General features: G+C 36.8%; 1 protein-coding gene across 7 annotated transcripts in view; it reads right to left on the bottom strand.

Annotated features, from left to right (window-relative positions):
- The window catches only part of LCLAT1 (lysocardiolipin acyltransferase 1), a 259010-nt gene that overhangs the window by 114778 nt on the left and 127127 nt on the right, over positions 1–17105 (bottom strand). The window contains exon 1 of one of the 7 annotated variants that reach the window (XM_077134980.1): positions 14120–14330. The exons of the other annotated variants lie outside the window; for them this stretch is intronic. The gene's annotated coding sequence lies outside the window, so the exon portion shown is untranslated. Of the gene's footprint in view, positions 1–14119; positions 14331–17105 lie in introns of those variants that run through there. 7 annotated transcript variants of the gene reach the window in all.

Genomic DNA, 17105 nt, shown 5'->3' with positions numbered 1-17105 from the left:
GTTAGCTTTCCATAGACTAGCAATGTTGAAGACGACCCTACAGAAAAAAGAAAGATGACAGCAATCCTGGTCATTATTAAAGCTTATTTTTCAGCTAAGTTATTGGCTATTGTCTATTACTTCTGCAGTTCTGTTTGGAGCATCCACACTCCAAATCCCTTCATTACAGGGATCCATATTAGACCTTTGGTTCTTCCAGTGTCTTAAAGACCTATATCTCCTCATTCCCTGACCACCCAGCCTTTATTTCCTTCTACTTTGTATATTGTCGGAAATTGTTTTTTTGTCATTGCAAACCTCTCTTTGTCCCATGTGTTGAATTTCTATTTAAGTGTTTCATTCTTAGCTTATCCATTTGCCTGTTTTCTTTTCCCACATGTTGTTATAACCTCTTTATGAAGTGTCTTACACATTATAGGCTCTTAAATATTTATTAACTTGATTGGATTTCCTGAAAATGCAAATCACTAATGGGGAAAGATCTTGAATTGGGAAAAAAATTTTTAGAGCAATTTAAAAAAACAAGTGCAAGGGAAATTAATCAAAGCATGAGCATACCAGCAAACAAAACAGAGTGTGTTTGCAAATGAGAGTTAAGGTCAGGAATTAAATTTGGGAGTGTGCGGGAGAAACAAGAGAAAGGGAAAAGAATGGATACATTTTAGTGGCCAGCTATATCCTTCTTCAGACTATACTAGACTTAGCTTGTTACCAATTCAGTGTGAATTTAGGGAAAACTAAATAAATAACAATAAGATTGTTATTCATAACTATTTAGAAATAAATTATTACTTACCCAGTGTTTAGAGGATAATCTGAAATAAATATCTGGTCTATTTACATCATTTACAAATGATAAAAAAAAACAATAAATTCGTAGTGGCAGATTGGAAGATGAATTACAATTTTTAATCTGAAATTTCTTTTCTCAATGTATAAAAACGATAGATTTATAGGAAGGCTAGGAAGAAAACCATTATGAGAATTTAGATTCTAGATCGAGTATAAAGGGTTTGGTAAATTACTGTTTAGAATTTGCTAAGATACAAGAAACTAGAGTTTAAAGTCAAAATGTCCCATAGTTAGACTTTAGTTTTCTACAATGGTGGTCTGCACATAGATTTTTACTTTTAGCCAACTTTGTAACTCCTTAGTAAGAACTAATGAAATGAAATATTAAACTTATGAGTGTCATAAACAGCCCATTTGCCTGGTAATTTTGTACCATGCAGGCAACCATGTGTGGGTCATTTGTGCATATCCAATTTATGCTTTCTTGGTTTCTCTGGATCATTAATCACACTTGAGTGGCAGAACAATTTGAAGCTTTTAGAAAGCAAAGAAGGAGGAATAAACATTAAAGAGAAAAATTTCCCTGACAGGACCTCATGCCTTCAAATTAAATTGTCACTATAATCTAGAATTCCAAAACTGCAATATAATGTAATGGTGAAATCTAGGAAAATCACAAATTGTGATATATCTGGATTATTCAGAATGAGATTAAAAAGAAGTCAGCAGGAACAGCTTGACCTCTGATGAATGCTTTTATCCACTTTCAGTTTTTAATGGCAAGCAAAGACTGAATTTATGCTCAGAAGCTCCTGTGGTGGCCTGCATCAGCAGGGCAACTGAAACTCACTAAGAGGCCATTCCTAAATTGGGCTTCCCAGACTATAACTTGTCTGTTAAAATATTAAACAATTTTTTTGCCAAAATGAGGCTTACAGAAATTATTAGACTTTTATTTTAAATGTCTTTGAGTGTTTTATAGCCATTTTTCTTTTTAAAGATCATGAATAAAAACAACCCATTTAAAAATCTATTGTACACCTTGTCAGTACACTACAGAAGCAACGGTTCACTATCAGTAGCACTCCATTCCTACCAGGTTCTTTGAGGCAGCCACCTGCCTCAGGCAGGCACACACCCTCCCTGAGGTAAGTGTGCCTCATCACCCAAAGGAACAACTACCTCGGTTTTCCTGGAAAGAATCTCTACAGCAAGTGTTTTGTTTTGTTTTGTTTTCATAAGAGAAGTTGTGAGTTTACAGAACAATCCTGCATAAAATGCAGGATTCCCATATGCTACTCTATTATTAACATCTTGCATTGGTGTAGTATATTTGTTACAACTGATGGAAGCATGTTTTTATAACTGTACTATTAACTATAATCCACGGTTTAATTTAGGACTTACTGATTGCGCTGTGAGTTCCATGGATTTATTTTTATTTTTACTTTTATTTTTATTTCTTTAGTAAGAGCAAGAAGATTTTAAGCTCTGTCTGAAACCCATTCTTCAGACGGAAGTCTAGTCAAGAATTCCTGGCTACCTAATAATTACACCATAACTGTCACTCTCACAGCAAACTTTTTGTTGGTCTGGCCACCTTTAGTCCAATTGGCTAGTTTATGACTTCCTAAAGCATCTAAATCATAGTAAAGTTTCCACAGAAGCCATCTTCCCTGTGTTGTTTCATTTCTATTAAACATGTAATGGCCAGAGATGATGTTTCACTAATTTTAGCAATGAACCTCTGTGTTAGATAAGTCCATGACTGAGGATGAAAACATCTGATACAGGCTGTGCCAGTTTGAAAGGATTATGTACCCTAGAAAAGCCATGTTTTAAACCTGATCCATCTTGTGGAGACAGCCTTTTCTTTTAATCCCTAAAAAGTACTGCAGGTTAGAAACTTAATTAGATTATCTCCCCAGAGATGGCACAGCCAATTGTGGGTATTAGCCTTTGATTAAAGGGAGATGTGACTCCACCTATTCCAGGTGGGTCTTGATCAGTTCATTAGAATCCTTTAGAAGAGGAACGATTTTGGTAAAAGCTTCAGTCTCAAGAGCCACAAGAGCCCACACAAACCAGAGACGTTTGGAGATGAAGAAGAAAAACATCCCCAGGGGAGCTTCATGAAACAAGAAGCCTGGAAAGGAAGCTAGCAGACATCGCCATGTTTGCCATGTGCCTTTCCAGTTCAGAGAAAAACCCTGAATGTTATCAGCCTTCTTGAACCAAGGTATCATTCCCTGGATGCCTTAGATTGGACATTTCCATAGCCTTGCTTTAATATTGGATGTTTTCATGGCCTTAGAACTATAAACTTGCAACTTAATAAATTCCCCTTTTTAAAAGCCATTCTCTTTCTGGTATATCACATTCCAGCAGCTAGCAAACTAGAACACTAATTTGAGCAATGAACCCCTGTTTTAGACACAGTTCAAAACACGAGGATGAAAACACCTGATGCTGGCTTTCTCAGCCTTCTAACAGCTGGGGATGTCACCAAAGGAACAAAAAAAGGGAGAAGCTATCATGAGGCTCTGGGAAAGATTTTCTTCCTTGATAAAAAAAAGGTTGAAAAGGGACAGTGTTGCACACTTCCAACTTTTAGATATTATTGCGAGAGCACATAATTCTTGGAGCTACTCTAACCATCTTGGGTCCAAGAGAGCAAGGTACCATAGCCATCACAGACTAGGAGAGCCTGGCTTCTGGAGGACATCACTGAGTATCTGAATCAGCCTTGGATCCAGGCTTCATATTATGTGAGTAACATAAACCCAGATTGTTTCTATAACTTTTAGACTGGTATTCTGTTTGTTATAGGCCAAAATATCTTTATATAACTTGCTTTCTTCTTCTATTTCACCAAGCTTTAAGGAAAAATATCCATTGATTGACTCACTCATTCAGTAAATTTTTAAAATGCTCATCACCAATCAAGAATTTCATGAGAACCATCAAATGAAACATAATGGAATATATAAACATATTTCACTTCCGTTGCCTAGGATACACATACACACTAGTGCTTATTTTTTTATAGATAGCCCAGATCTGTTTCATGCTAGCAATTCTACTGCTAGTCAAAAGTTATTTTAACTGCTGATTTTGTAGTTTCAGATGCCATACTTGCTTGACTGAGATAAGTTTTAATGCAATTTATTTATTTACTTATTTTGGTACCAGTTGGGAACAAAGGTTTAATTCAATTAAATCATGTGACAGGCAGTACAACAGGATTACATTATCTCTACTATTACACTGAAAAAATGAGTAAACTTCTAGGGTTGCATTTATATATAAATAACTTCTTCAATGAAGCTTTTGTTCTAAATGTATCAGCTGAGATCTGAAGAAACTTGCAGCCTTGAGCTGTGTGGAAGCTGACTGTTTCCCCGGCAGAGAGAAATGGCTCTGGGTTTTAAGGTTATCTGATCACTCATTCAGTTGAAGTTAACACAACTGGTTACCAAAATTAGCTAGCCTAATGGTGGGTGCTGTCGCTAATACGTCAGTCAGGTTAGCATTGCCTCACGGCTCTAGGTATCCAAAATGTGAGCTGTGAAGCCTGTGTTGCCTCCAGGACTTCCAGTACCCTCAGGTTTGCAGAAACATTAAGGGACCCCACTGCCTTCATTAATAACTGAATTCTAAAAAATATCTACAAAAATGCTTTCATAACTGGGTGATTTTAAGAATTAGCGAACATCAGGGTTTTGAGTCTGCTTTGTATTTCCTGGAAAAGCACAATTAAAACAAACCTCACACTGACCAGTCTGAGCTAACTCTGAAAACACTACTTTGCCATGGAACCAGTATACTTTACTTTATGACCAGTTTCCTTGTTCCTTGTTAATTTCGTTAGACACTTCAGTTTCCTTTCATTTGTGGGTAAAGCACCTCTAATCTGTAATGGTATTTTTCAAGGGAAAGAAAATACTGCAATACCAAGGAAAAATAATGAATTAACTGTTTTGTATTATATACAACTTCATTAGGGGAATTAGAAAAAAGCTACATGGTCTTTTTTTCTTGTTTATTCCTTATTCTAATAAATTCTACAGAAAATATTTTCCTTATGCTTTAAGTCAGATTTTTATGAGTCTCATACTATTGTGTAATGAATAGCAGGCAGGAACATATTATGTAGCCAAGAATTTTAAATGTTCTTCCACAGTAAAAATAATGTAAAACTCTATCTTCGATATGTAGTTTATAACAAAATTTGTGGGATGCAACAAAAGCATTGCAGAAAATGAAATGCCTATATTAGAAAATGTGCCAGTTTGAAGCTATGGCGTACCCCAGAAAAGCCATGTCCTTTAATCCCCATTCAAATATTGCTGGGTGGGATCTTTTTGATTGTTTCCATGGAGATGTGGCCCATCTGGCTGGGGGTGGTAACTTTTGATTGGATGGCTTCCATGGAGCTGTGTCTCCATCCATTCAAGGTGGGGTTACTTACTGGAGCCCTTTAAGAAGAAACCATCTTGGAAAAAGCTTGAAAGCCACCAGACAACAGAGCCCACGCAGCCAGAGACCCTTGGAGATGAAGAGGGAAACGACCCCAGGGGAGCTTCACGAAATAAGAAGTCAGGAGAGAAAGCTAGCAGATGTCACCATGTGCCTTTCCAGCTGAGAGAGAAACCCTGAACTTCACTGGCCTTTCTTGAGTAAAAGTAACCTCTTGTTGGTGCCTTAATTTTGACATTCTCATGGCCTTAGAACTGCAACTTAAGCTGCAACTTAATAAACCCCTTTTATAAAAGCCATTCCGTTTCTGGTATATCGCATTCCAGCAGCTTTCAAACCAGAACAGAAAAGAAGAAAAGTCTCAGAACAATGATATCAGCTTCTACTGTGAGAAACTGGAAAAAGAAGAGGAAATTAAGGCCATAGAAAACTGTGGTAAATAAATAATAAAGATAAGAAATCAGTAAAATTAAAAACAGAAAAATAGAGAAAAAAATCCATGAAATGCAAAAGGTGATTCTTTGAAAAATAAATCAATTAACTTGATAAAACTGTAGCCAATCTGATCAAGAAAGGAAAGTGAGAAATAAAAGGGGATAGGGACACCCAATTCAATAGGCCAAGCCCTTGATCTTGAGGTTTGCTCTTGTGACGCTTACATATGTAGCGGAGAAGCTTAGCCTACCTATAGGCGTGCCTGAGAGTTACTTCTGGAGGACCTCTTCTGTCGCTCAGATGTGTGTGGCCTCCCTCTCTCTAAGCCCAACTCTGCAAGTGAGGCCACTGCCCTTCCCGCTACGAGGGACATGACATCCAGGGGTGAAAGTCTCCCTGCTGGTGTGGAAGATGACTCCCAGGGAGGAGCCCGGCCCCGGCAGTACGGGATCAACAAGGCCATCCTGACTAAAAGGGGGAAAAGAAATGTAACAGATAAGGTATCAGTGGCTGAGAGAGTGCAAATGGAGTCAAGAAGCTACTCTGGAGGTCACTCTTCACATGCTTCAGGTAGACATTGTTACCTCTCAACGGCCAAACCCCAAACAAAAGAATTCCTGCCAATCCGAAAGAAAATCTAGGGCATTAATGTAAGATTCTACAAAGGTTCCATGCATTAGGGTAACTTTCCAGAAATCTACACCCTCCAGATAGGTCCCCAGACCAGATAAGTCCTGAAATGCAGAGGGGCCAGCCTCTCCAGAACATCAACTAGTTTCATCTCCCTATCTCATATAATCCACAGCTCCTTCCAACAGGAAAAAGTTAGAATGGCCATAGCCCAAATACCCCTAAAGAGTGGGACAAAAATTTAAAAAGTGATGGTGGAGTTATACAGATAAGGTAGGGTTTAATAAATGAATATGATTGCTGAATCATTAAATGGGTATTTCTTTTAGTCTCCAGTATTTTAGAACAGCAAGAAGTAAAAACCTAAAATTGCGTAATTGTTAACTATACCAAACTCTGAAATCTGTTCTACTACTAACTGTTGTGCCGTGCTTAGAAATTTATTGCTTTCAATATCACAAAAAAAAGAAGAAAACAAGTCGATTGTGATGATAAAAAAATATTTATTCCTTCTAGCCTCCTATATTCTGGAGCAGCTAAAAGGAAAAATCCTAGATGTTAGTACAATAGCCCATGACAGACTCTGGGATCTGTCCTCTAACTACTTGCTAAAGAGTGCTTTGAAAACTATTGCTTTTTTCTTTCTTTGCTTTGTATATATATTATATTACACAAATTAAAAAAAGATCAAAGGTGATGGTGGAATTATACAGAGAAGGTAGGGTTTAAAAAATGAGTATGACTGCTGAATCATTATGGATATTTCTTTTAGTCTCCAGTATCTTAGATCAGCTAGAAGCAAAAACCTAAAATTATAGATTTGTAACCCATACCAAATTCTGAAACCTATTCTGTAACTAATTGCTGTGGTGTGCTTAGAAATGTATTGCTTTTTTGTATATGTGCATTTTCTACACACACACAAAAAAGTCGACTGTGATGATAAATGCACAGCTATGCACACACTTTAGATGATTACATGGTATGTGAATACATAACACAGATCAATAAAAAATAAATAATAAAAAAAATCAAAGGAGAAGGTGGAGTTATAAAAGAGAAGACAGGATTTAACAGATGAGTATGACTCCCGAATCATTATACTGATACTTCTTTTTAGTCTCATTTTGGAGCAGCCAAAAGGAAAAATCTAAAATTGTGGAACTGTAACCAATACCAAACTCTGAAATCTGTTCTGTAACTAATTGTTGTGGTGTACTCCGAAATTTATTGCGCTTTTGTATATGTTCTTTTTTCACAATAAAAAAAAAATCATTGTTTAAATAAAAAAGACAGGGGCTATCACTACTGAGAAAACTCACCCATGTAAAACACAGCATATGCAAAGATAACCATTGCAACATTATCAGTAGTTGCTGGAGATTGAAAACAAATATGGATTGACAGGGGTCTGGTTAAAAATATAGTGAATCTCTACAAAATAAGATTATGCCAACATTAAAAAGAATAAGACAGGGTAGTGCAAGGTGGCCCAGTGGCAGAATTCTCGCCTGCCATGCTGGAGACCCAGGTTCAATTCCAGGAGCCTGCCCATCCAAAAAAAAAAAAAAGAATGAGACAGCTCTAGGTATACTGACATGAATCTCCAAAATATATTCTTAAAATACATATATATTTTTAAAGATGAGGAACAGTATGTAGGTTGTTACACCCATTTCTGTATGTAGCAAATAGATCCACATGAAATTCTCTGGAAGAAACTGGTGAAAACAGCTCTGCAAAGAAAAACTGAGTGACTGCAGAACAGAATGGGACAGAAATTTAATTTCACATAAAACTCTTAGTAGTTTTTAATTTTGTACAATGCCCCTGTCATATACAATACATATGAGATAATACTTAAACCTTTACTTAAAATTAAGTCTTTGTGTTTTGACTCTAAAGTCAGATAGACTTAGCTTCGAAATTTAGTAATACCCCTTAATATCTATGTGCCACAAGGCAAATTGCTTAACATTTTGAGCTCTAGTTTCTTTTGTTTAACAACGGGATTATGCTACAACATGTAATTGTGAGATAATAAACATTAAGTCTCTTGCAAAGTATTTGCCACGAGTAGCATATAAAATATATTAGAGACTCCTTCACTTTTCCTTTTGCTGAATTTCTGCTCAAATTGGTTCATAATTTCTTTCAGTCCGATTTAAGATGGACCAAAATATGGAGATACCAGGCATTAATCTGAGAGGAGTCTTTAAAACTAACTTTTACTGGCCAGGTTTCTTTCACCAAAGTCATAGATGGTAAATCTGTAAGTTTGTCTATGTGGTCTGATGTTGTGGCTGTCAGAAGAACTTCAGCAGTTTCTGAACTTGCCTTCAGGTTGGAAACTAAGCTTTCCTGCTTCTGGTTTTCTTTGCTGTCTTCGTTTGCTGTGCCACAGATACTTCCAAAGACCCCAATAGCCATCAACCCTATAAGGCTGGCCCTTTTCTGTCTAATTCTCTCAGCCCTGGGCTTGCCTTCCTCTTCCTTGATCCTGTAGGAGTCTAACCCCCTCTGTTATAGGCCCCATTCTCCTCTTCTAAGCAGAAAACTATGGACCCAGAGTTCCACAATAAAACTATTTTAATTGTATCTATGTATATAAAATTTATATTTTATATATTTGTAGAACATAAAATATGAATTTATAATTTATATATATATGTGTGTGTATATATATATGCCTAAACAAATAAAATGTGAACTAGCTAAGCCTTTTAAAAGAGTATATACCACATTAAATGACAATATTTAATGCTTCCTGGATCCTATCTACACATCTTTGGCTATCAAGTAAATACTGGAGTAGAAGAAAATATCTATACATAGTTTCATGTTACACTGATACAAATTTAGAGAATGATGACATGAAATATATATTCTATATACATGTAATTAAATGAGGATGGATCTTTTGAAACCTTGACATTACACAAGTAATACCTTTTTGCATTCAGAATTCACTGATGTAGATTTTAAGATTTCATTTTACCAGATTACTCATAGTGTAATTTGCTTTCTTAAAAACTACATAGCCCATTCATTTTATAATATAACTGAACTTATTCAAGGGAAAGTATCTAGATTTTGTGGAAGATCAAAATGAAAGAAAGAGAAGAAAAAGAGTACATTTCCCTGCTTCTGACTGAGATTTCTTAAAGTTTTAATTGGGATCAACAGTAAATTAGTGATTAAAATTAGGATAAGGAGATTACCTGAACGATTTGTGTCTGTTATATCCTTGAAGAATTGCCAAACATAAAAGGAGTAGGGAATTTTATGCTTAAGATTTTTATTAAAAATTTATATAAAACAGTGAAGAGTCCAGTTCTGCTCCTTTGTGTAGCCTACAGACTCTTCACATTAATAGATATACAGGAACCTGAAGACGGCAGGGAGTATATGAGAGATCCAGTTCCTCCACATTTCACCAACGTTTGTTTATACTGGGTTGCCAGTAGGCAGAAGACCACGATTTTAAGTCCTGATTCTGCCATTAAGTCTCAGTGTGACTTGGGGGACTGTCAGTCGACAACAGCAGTGACAGAAGATGCTCCAGAGTGCCATTCCCCCACAGAATCCTTGAACAACTAGCAAAAACTGACAGCTCCATCTGCCTCGAATTATGGAAAATAGTTAAAAGGTTGCAGTAACTCAGCAAGTACCCAATCAAGAAAATACAACTTTAAAAAATGGTAGAAAATGTGGGAGACCCGGGTTCAATTCGTGCTCCATGCACTTCCCAAAACAAATGAGCAAAACAAACACAAACAAATGTTACTGCAATAACAGGATACGCATATGGAAAAATAATGAAATATGACCCCGCCATACAGCATACAAAGAAGAAAACAGGAGAACCAGCCGTGGCAGGCCCTTCCCCACCTCCTTCCAAGTTGGTGTGGAATCAGATAGTACTACCAATGTGGGTCACCGGCCTGGATCCAGAGAGAACAGAATAACACCTGTAGGCATAATGGGGTGCCTATATGTTGGTGCCAATCTATTGGGTAGCAGCCTGAAAGACAAATCCAGGAAACTTCACTGGCTCACCCATGCAGAACTGCTTGTGGCAGCAGAAACAGCTTGGCAATTTCTGTACCGTAAGAAACAATTCATTCTAAGCCTCTTCAGGCAAAAGATTAGCAGTTTTAAGACATGCAATAGAGGGGGAGGGGGAGAAAGTTGATTTCACAGGGAGTAGATGAGACATTTGGGTTCCTGTAAATGGAGGCATTCCTACAGCCTTTCGGCATCTCCAAAGGCCTGGGCTGAGCTGCGAGTGCTAAGATGAGGTATGCTGAGCTGCCCGGGCTGTGCTATGTTGAGCTCTCTCATTTAAGCACCAGCCAATTAAGTCACACATCATTCATTGCAGCAGGCAGACATCCTAGCTGACTGCAGATGTAATCAGACACAGATGAGGTTCACATGCCATTGGCTCATGTCCACAGCAATAGAACTAGGCATCTTTACCTGGCCAAGTTGACACCTGAACCTAACTACCACATTTGGCTTGATCTTCTTTCTCCAGTGTCTTAGTTGAGAGTTTAGGTTACTGATTTGAGATTTTATTCTTTCTTACTATAGGCATTTATAGCTCTTAAATTTTCCTCCAAGTACTGCTTTAGGTGCATTCCATAATTTTTGCTATGTTGTATATTCATATTCACCCACCTCAAAGAATTTTCTGATTTCCACTGATTTCTTCTTTAACCCACTGGTTATTTAATAAGTGCATTGTTCAAGTCCCACATAATTGCAGGTTTCTCAAATTTCTTTGTTACTGATTTCTAATTTTGTTCTCTTATGGTCAGAGAACATACTTGTATTATTTCTATCCTTTTAAATTTATTCAGATTCGTTTAATGGCCTACCATATAATTTAGAGAATACATGTAGGGTAGAGTGTTCTAGAGATATCTCTTAGGTTCAATTGGTTTATAGTGCTGTTGAAATCTTCCTTGTAGATTTTGTACATAACCGATCTTTCCAATAGTGAAAGTCAGTTTTTGCTTTAAGTATTTCAGTACTCTGTATTAAGTGTAAGTGTGTTTATAATTGCTATATCTTTCTGATGGACAAACCCTTTTAATCATTATAAAATGTCCCTCTTAATCTATTAACATAATTTGTTTTAAAGTGTATTTTGTCTGATATTAGTAAAGCCAGTCTTGTTTCTTGTGGCTTCTGTGTATAAGATTTATATTTTTCCATCCTTTTACTTTCCATCTATTTATATCTTTGAATCTAAAGTGGGTCTCCTGTAGACAGCATATTATTGGATTTTGTGTTTTTATTCAGTCTGACAATTTCTGGCTTTTGCTTGTATTGTTCAATTCACACACATTTAATGTTATCGGTATGAGTGGCTATACCTCTATACCTCTGTTATTTTACTTTTTGTTTTCCCATGTCATTTTTCTTCTTCCAGTTCTCCTTTGTTGCTTTCTTCTGTATTAAGCGAATATTTTCTGATGTAGTATTTTAATACTTTTAGTTTCTTTTTTCACAATTTTCAAAGTCGTTTCCTTAGTGGTTGCTCTAGGCCTCACCATATGCATCTTAATTTATCAGAATCACCTTCAGATTTATGCTGACTTAACTCCCACAAAATATAAAGAAACTTTACTCTCATGCAGTTGTATTTCCTTTCTCCATTTGTTTTTGGTATTACTACATTTATACATGTTATAAACCCAACAATACATTATTAAAATTATGACTTTATATAATTTTATGACTTTTTAAGAAGATGAGAGAAAAAAGGAGAACAAGCATATACTTATAGCTCTGGATATATCAATCTTGTTATTTATCATTTCTGACTCTCTTCATTTGTTTTTGTGAACTCACATTACTTGAATTGAATACCTTAGTAGTCCATTTCCTTAGTCCAATATAGCTGTGCTCCCACCTACCTCCTTTGTGCTGTCATTTTGTATTTCTCTATGTTATAGGCCCAACAATCCATTACACACATATTGCTTTATACAACTGTTTTTAAACCAGTTAAAAAAGGAGACAAAGTATGAATTTATCCTGTCACTGATAATTACATAACTGCCTTTCCCAGGGCTCTACTAGTGCAAGGTCTCAGACAATGCGCCTCTTTTACACCTTTATCAGGAAATTAATGAAAGATATGCCTTACCAAAACTAGAGATGGATACAGAATACAGAAGATCAAACATAGGAAAAAAAGAAATGAAATTTCCACCATAATGATAAAGGTAGATAGCAGAATCACAACAGCACTACAGAGAGAGGACAACCAGTCCAAAGGGAAGCAATGCAAATCTAAGAGATAACCAAGCTGAGAGATGTCCTCACCAAAGCCCCTATGGTTTTAACATCTCTTTACCCTTATAAAACTAACACTTCACCCACAAAAAGGAATAAATCAAGAAAGATGATGATTTGAGACTCAAGAGGAAAAAATGTAACCTACGCTGAAAGCAAAAAGAATTCCATGAATGACAAAGTTCCAGCATGCTGACTGATCAGTAGTCTAGATAGGGGAATAACCCAGAGAGAATTAGAATGGAGGCCTCTAGAAGGGATGTTTCCAAAAAAATTAAATAAAATTCAGAATAGAAATTACCTGAAATAACTGACATTGAGAAAAAACGGGATGAAAAATTACAGAAAAGTATTGAAAAATTAGCAACCTATACAACCCACCCCCCCCCCAAAAAACACCACAAAAGAAAATTAAAGGAGAAGAGGGTAGAACAAGATGGCTGCTTAGAGAGGTGGGTGATTTAGTTCATACTCCAGAGAAGCTAGCCAGGAACGGTACAGAACAACTACTAGGGCTACATCAGTGACTGGACACACAGCGTACACCAGTATGGACCAGGTAGGATGGTTGAGACCTCACACAGAGCTGTAAGTATTCCAAACGGCAGAGGCCAGTGCCCCTCTGCCATGAGCAGAGCAGGCTGGTTCCCCGAGGGGAAAGGAAACAGACTTTACAATAGCAGCAAGGGTTTACCTCAACCAGGCTCCAATTGCAGAATTAATTTAAAAATTTCCACAAATGAAAACAGGCCCCCAGCACAGATAAACGTGGAATAAGCACTGAAGAAACTATGAGTTTATGCCCCAGCAGAGAGGGGATAGGGCTGGCAGAAAAAAAAAAAAAGAAAAAAGAAAAACAGAGGCTGTTTGAGTCAGACAGCATGAAACACTGGAAAGGGGCTGAACCCAAAGAAAAGGGGGCACATAAAGCCTAGCACAAAAAGCCTACAGACATATAGAGCTGCTTAACAACTTAAGATCTTGATGGACAAACCTGAGGGACCCAGGTCCAATTCGGTAAAGGCTTTTATTAATGTTTTTGTTTTGTTTTTTGTCTACTCCTTAACAGCTCATTAGATAGAAATGGAAGCACTCTCAGGCTCCAGCATGGCCCCAGGCAAGGGCAGAATTAAGCTTGTCCACGTGACAAAGTAACTAGTCAAGTGAAAGGAGTTAATTCCCTAAAGGTTCTATCTTACCCAAGAGAAAGGTAGGGCCCACCTCAAGTGGAATCCCTTCTTCAAGGAATTCAGGCCCAAGGCACTATAAAACTAAAGTAATTAATCCTAACCTACAACATCACCTCTGTCTCAACCACACCTCCAATAAAGACAGTCTGCTGAAATTAAAGGCACCACATCACTTTACTCCACTGAGAAGCCTCCAACAGACAAGCTCCACATGCTGGGCAGGATAAGAGAAGCAAAGACTCTAGAGGGTTCACAGGAAAGGATGTCAACCTGCTGCGTCTCACCCTCAAGGAAAACTGATGTTGATGACTGTTTCCTCCTGAGACATGGGCCATTCCGGTCTGGGAAAATCTGAAGGAATTCTATAATATCTGAGGAGGCCCTCCTCAAAAAGCAAAAAAAGGTTCCATATAGGCAGGGCAAGAAATAGAAAAACAAGAACTGGAAAATTCTGATCACTTAAACAGAACCTATGTTAAAGTTCTAGAACAAGGGCAGGCCACAGTGGCTCAGCAGGCAAGAATGCTTGCCTGCCATGCCAGAGGACCCAGGTTCGATTCCTGGTGCCTGCCCATGTTTAAAAAAAAAAAAGTTCTAGAACAAGTTGAACTGAATGTCAAAGAACAGATAGAGAACAAAGCCATCCAGGAAGAAAATCCTAGGTAAAAGACTGAAAACAACTTCGAGAATAAACTAAAACAAATGCTTAGACAACAGCAACAAAACAAGCCATACTAGGAAAATCAAAGATATGCCCCAGTCAAAGGAAGAAGTCAACAATTCAAATAGGATACAGGAGTCAAAACCACTAATTCAGGATGTTTGAACAGCCATGGGAAATCTCATCAAAAATCAAATTCATGGGTTAAGGGAGGATATAAAGAGGACACTGGGAGAACAAAAAGAAGAACTCAAATGTCTGAACGAACAAATCATAAACATAAGTTCTGTGAACATAAGAAAGGCACAACAGAAGACATGGAAAAACAATGGAAACCTACAACAATAGATTTGAAAAGGCAGAAGAAAGGATTAGTGAACTAGAGAATGGGACATCTGAAATCTGAAACGCAAAAGTAAATATAGGTAAAAGAATGGAAAAATATGAGCAAGGTCTCAGGGAACTGAATGGCAACACGAAGCACACAAACATACATGCTGTGGGTGTCCCAGAAAGGGAAGAGAAGGGAAAAAGAGGAGAAAAACTAATAAGAGGAAATAATCACTGAAAATTTATCATCTCTTATGAGGGACATAAAATTACAGATCCAAGAAATATAGTGTACCCTAAACAGAATACATCCAAATAGACAAACTCCAAGACAATTATTAATCATACTGTCAGATGTCAGAGAGAAAGAGAATTTTTAAAGCAGCAAAAGAAAAGCAGTCTATCACATACAAGGGAAGCTCAATTAAGACTACATGTGGATTTCTCAGCAGAAACCATGGAGGTGAGAAGACAATGATATGATATATTTAAAGTTGTAAAACAGAAAAACTGCCAGCCAAGAATTCTATACCCAGCAAAACTGTCCTTCAAAAAATGAGGGTGAGAAGAAAAACTGAGGGTGGGATTAAGATATTTTCAGACAATCACTGAGAGAATTTGTGACTAAGAGACCAGCTCTGCAAGAAATACTAGAGGAAGCACTACAGGCAGATAGTAAAGGGCAGGAGAGAGAGAAGGTCTGGAGAAGAGTGTAAGAATGAAGGCTATTAGTAAAGGTAAAAAGAGGGAAAAAATTTAGATATGGCATAAAATTCCAAAAAAAAAAAAAAAAAATGGGAGAAGAGAGTACTGCCTATGTAGCAATAACATTAAATGTTAATGGGTTAAACTCTGCAATCAAAAGACAAAGACCAGCAGAATGGAATAAAAAACAGGACCCATCTATATGATGTCTACAGGAGACTCATTTTAGGCCCAAAGACAAGACAGCTTGAAAGTGAAAGGCAGGGAAAAGATATTTCATGCAAACAACAAAAAGAAGAATAGGAATAGCTATACTAATAGCCAACAAATCAAACTTCAAACATAAAACAATTAAAAGAGACAAGGAAAGATATAATGCATTAATAAGTATCAATTCGACAAGAAGACACAGCAAGCTTAAATACTTGTGCACCAAGCCAGCCAGAGTGCTCCAAAGTACATGAGGCAAACACTGACAGGAGAAATAGACATCTCTACCATAATAGTTGGAGACTTCAATTCCCCGCTTTCATCAATACACAGAACAACTAGACAGAGGATCAATAAAGAAACAGAGAATTTGAATAATACAATAAATGAACTAGACTTAACAAACATTTACAGAACATTACACCCCAGAACAGCAGGATACATGTTCTTCTCAAGTGCTCATGGATCACTCTCAAGGAGAGACCATATGCTGGATCACAGAGCAAGTCTCAATAAATCATATGGAAGTTTCCTGGATCATAATGATATAAAGATGGAAATCAGTAACAGGCAGAGGGGCAGAAAATTCACAAATATATGGAGGCTAAACAACACACTCTTAAACAACCAGTGGGCAAAGACAGAAATATATATATATATTTTTATATATAAAGAAATAACAAAAATTACAGCAGAAATAAATGAAATTAAAAACATGAAAAAAAATCAAGAAAAGCAAAACCAGACATCGTCCCTTGAAAAAAATCAATAAAACCGATGGACCCTTAACTAGATTTACAAAAGAAAAAAAAGAGGATGCAAATAAATAAAATTAGAAATGGAAGAAGAGACATAACCAATGACCCCGCAGAAATAAAGGAGATTATGAAAGGATACTATAAGCAACTATAGCTAATGAAGCACACAATGAAGATGAAATGTACAACTTCCTAGAAAGGGGTGAAGAACCAACACTGACTTAAAAAGAAATAGACAACCTCAACAAACCAATCACAAGTAAAGAGACTGAATCAGTCATACAGATGCCTACAAAAAAGAAAAGTCCGAGACCAGATGGTTTCACATGTGAAATTTACCAAGCATTCAAGAAAGAATTAGTACCAATCCTGCTCAAACTCTTCAAAAAATCAAAGAAGGAAAGCTACCTAATTCATTCCATGAAGCCAACATCACCCTAATACCAAAGTAAACAAATATACTACAAGAAAAAAATTTAGAGCAATTTCTCTAATGAATATAGATGCAAAAATCTTCAATAAAATATTCAGAAATCGAATACAGCAGCACATTAAAAGAATTATATGCAATAACCAAATAGGATTTATTCCAGGTATAAGGATGGT

This window comes from Tamandua tetradactyla, chromosome 17 (genome assembly GCF_023851605.1).
Source record: "Tamandua tetradactyla isolate mTamTet1 chromosome 17, mTamTet1.pri, whole genome shotgun sequence".
Lineage (NCBI taxonomy): Eukaryota > Metazoa > Chordata > Mammalia > Pilosa > Myrmecophagidae > Tamandua > Tamandua tetradactyla.
This window is presented reverse-complemented; position numbering and strand designations above follow the sequence as displayed.